The 3,307-nt window shown below is 36.1% G+C and overlaps 1 pseudogene; it reads left to right on the plus strand.

The window, feature by feature from the left end:
- The first annotated feature begins 404 nt into the window (after positions 1-404).
- On the plus strand, positions 405-2,835 carry LOC111158057 (annotated as a pseudogene).
- Positions 2,836-3,307: the final 472 nt, after the last annotated feature.

Consider the following 3,307-nt stretch of genomic DNA (forward strand, 5'->3'; position numbering starts at 1 on the left):
GGGAGGGTTTTGGAGAGGAGGGCAGTGGGGGGCTGGGTGAGCCTGGTGGTGGGTATTAAGGAGGGCATGTATTGCATGGAGCACTGGGTGTGCTGCATAAATAATGAATTTTGGAACACTAAAAAAAAAAATTAAATTAAATTAAATTTTAAAAAAAGAAAAAAAAAATGAAATGCCCACCATTAACTGGAAGTGACTTCTCTGGCTGCAAGTGTCCTTTAGGTGAGGGCTTTATACCCATTTTTCGCAGGATATTATCCAGCTCACTGAAGTCAGCTTCTCCTTCAAAACAAAAGAAGTAGAAAAAGATACCATTTTTTAAATATCATAATTTCAAATTATTAAAGAGAAAAAGGCATAATGTTACCTGCTAAACAATAAGCAGTCAATTGCAGACACAGAGAATGAACAGTATTTCTTTAACACTGGTAAAAGAGATATTCCCATAATGATGGTTATAAAGTAATATTTCACAATCAAATAAAGTTTGTATAATTTAAAAATTATTAGAATAATAATTTATAAAGTTTTATTATCACAAATAACAAAGATGATGTATACAAACAACTGTTTAATATAGGGTATGAAATTAAGATAGAAATCAATAGCAAGAGATCCTAGTAAAACCCTGTAAGTTTGGAAATTAAAGAATCCCTGTCTAAATAAATCATGTGTCAAAAAAATAAACCAAAAAAAACCACCCCACGCTGGAAATTAGAATATATTTTGAATTGAGTAACAATAATAATATTACATATTAAAATTTGCAAAGGTGTGCTCAGAGGGAAATTTACAACCTTAAATGCCTACAGTAAAAAGATGAAAAGATCAATAACCCAAGGTTCTATCTCAAGAAGTTAGAAAAGAACAGCAAATTAAACCCCCAAAAAGGAGAAGAAAAACAATAAAGACAAAAGCACAAATTACTGAAATAAAAAACAAACTTTAAATAAAACGAATACAGTCAATGGGTTTTGGGAAGACTAACTGAAAGTGCTAAATGCCTGCACTAAGACTGACAAAGGAAAAAAAGAGAGAAAGCACAAATAACAGGTATTTCTAATGATAAAAAGGACATTGCCAAGAATAGCAAAAATAAGCCTAAGGAAGTAAAACAAATTTAAAAGATTTATGCTTCAGATACCAAGACATATTAAAGCTATGTTAAGACAGTAGTGTACTGGTGCAATGACCAACAAATAGAACAAAGATAAAGAACAAAAAGAATAAGAAGTCCAAATACATAATATATGTATATTATATATATTATATATGTATATATATACACATATACATAACATATGTATATGTGTATATATATGTATATACATGTGTGTGTCTTTGATTTATGAAAGACACACACATACACACATATACATATATATCTAGTTTATATATATATACATAATATATTATGTGTGTGTGTGTGTCTTTGATTTATGAAAACGTTAGCCTTACATTAAAGTAGGGAAAGGATCATCTTTTCAGTAAATGGTGCTAAATATCCATTTAGAAACAAACTGAGGGTTACAGAAGGGAGAGGGATGCCGGGATGGGGTAGCTGGGCGATGGGTATTAAAGAGGGCACATGCTGTGATGAGCACTGAGTGTTACAATTAATGAATCGTTGAACACCACATCAAAAACTAATGATGTACTGTATGTCTGCTAACTGAATATAAAAAAAAGAAAATAGTGTCCCTTATCCCATATCATATAGAAAAATCAATTCTGAGTGGATTATCGATCTAAATGTGAAAGAAAAATAACAAAACTCCCAGAAGATAAAACAGGAAAAGTTTTCATGACCCTAGTGTATGCAAGGATTTCTTAAACAAGCCCCCAAACACTCTATAAAAGAAAAGATTGACTAATTCAACTATATGTGAAAAAGAGAAAATTATGTTCATCGGATGATAAAATACACAGGAGACCCTTTGCAGTGCTGCCAATACCCTGGCAGAGAAGCTGAGGTCACCACCAACCTTGAAATATTTAGAAATATTCAGACAAAATTCTTTCAGCAATACAGATAACCAAAGTGCATTGTTGTGGGTGATGGTGCTGTTGGTAAAATGTGCCTTCTGATATTCTACACAACAAACAAATTTCCATCTGAGTATGTACCAACTGGTTTTTGGTTTTTTGTTGGTTTTTGAAGACTTAATTAATGTATCTGGGAAAGAGAGAGAGAACACGAGCATACGTGCATGAGCATAGTGGGGGGGACAGCGGAGGCAGAGGGAGTAGCAGACTCCCAGCTGAGCAGGGAGCCCAACGTGAGGTTCAATCCCAGGACTCCGAGATCATGACCTGAGCCAAAGGCAGAAGCTTAACTGAGAGTCACCCAGGCACCCCTGCGCCGCCTGTTTCTGACAACTGTGCAATCACAGTTATGGTTGGTGGAGAGCCACACACTCTTGGGCTTTCTGATACTGCAGGGCAAGAGGATTACTACAGCATACGACCACAGAGTTATTCACCAACAGATGTACTTCTAGTCTGTTATTCAGTGGTCGCTCCACCCTCATCTGAAAATGTGAAGGAAAAGAGGATACCTGAGATAACTCACCACTGTCCAAAGACTCTTTTCTTGCTGGGTGGGACCCAAATTGATCTCAGAGATGACTCCTCTATGATTGAGAAACTTGCCAAGAACAAACAGAAGCCTGTCACTCCAGAGACTGCTGAAAAGTTGGCCCATGACCTGAAGGTGGTCAGATATGTGGAGTGTCCTGCACTAGCACAAAAAGGCTTAAAGAATGTATTTGACCAGGTGATATTCGCTTCCTCGAGCCTCCAGAATCAAAGAGCCCCAAGTGTACACTGCTATGAACATGTCTACAGAGTCCTTCTGCACAGCTGGTGTCTGCTTGTACTAAAAGCAATGTTAAATCAAACTAAAAATGAAAAATGAAAAAAAAATTTTTTTTGCAATAATGACCAATGCCCTTCACCTATCCACATGTACTCCAGTGAGTCAAGGTCCATAGGTATGGTGCCTTCTGATACTAGTTAATCTGAGCAATTGTGTATTGTCAGAAAAATGATTAGTACTAGTTTTTGTTTTGTCATTTCAAAAATATGTTTTTGTTTAAAAGCAAGGCATGCTTGTGATGACTCTGCAATAGACTGATTTGGGTCGTTGAAGCTGCTCCCAGGCTCCATCCACACTGGAGAATAACCTGGGACATCTAGGTTGTTGGGGGTTTGTCTCTTTTTGTAGTAGGGAGAATGTACCATGAGGGGGTGTTTTTATTTAGTCATGTTTTTTTAAATTCATTAACTACTGGACAGACCTTAAGGG

The sequence above is a fragment of the Enhydra lutris genome, unplaced genomic scaffold (genome assembly GCF_002288905.1).
Source record: "Enhydra lutris kenyoni isolate GAN:26980312 unplaced genomic scaffold, ASM228890v2 scaffoldscaffold57, whole genome shotgun sequence".
NCBI classification, from domain to species: Eukaryota; Metazoa; Chordata; class Mammalia; order Carnivora; family Mustelidae; genus Enhydra; species Enhydra lutris.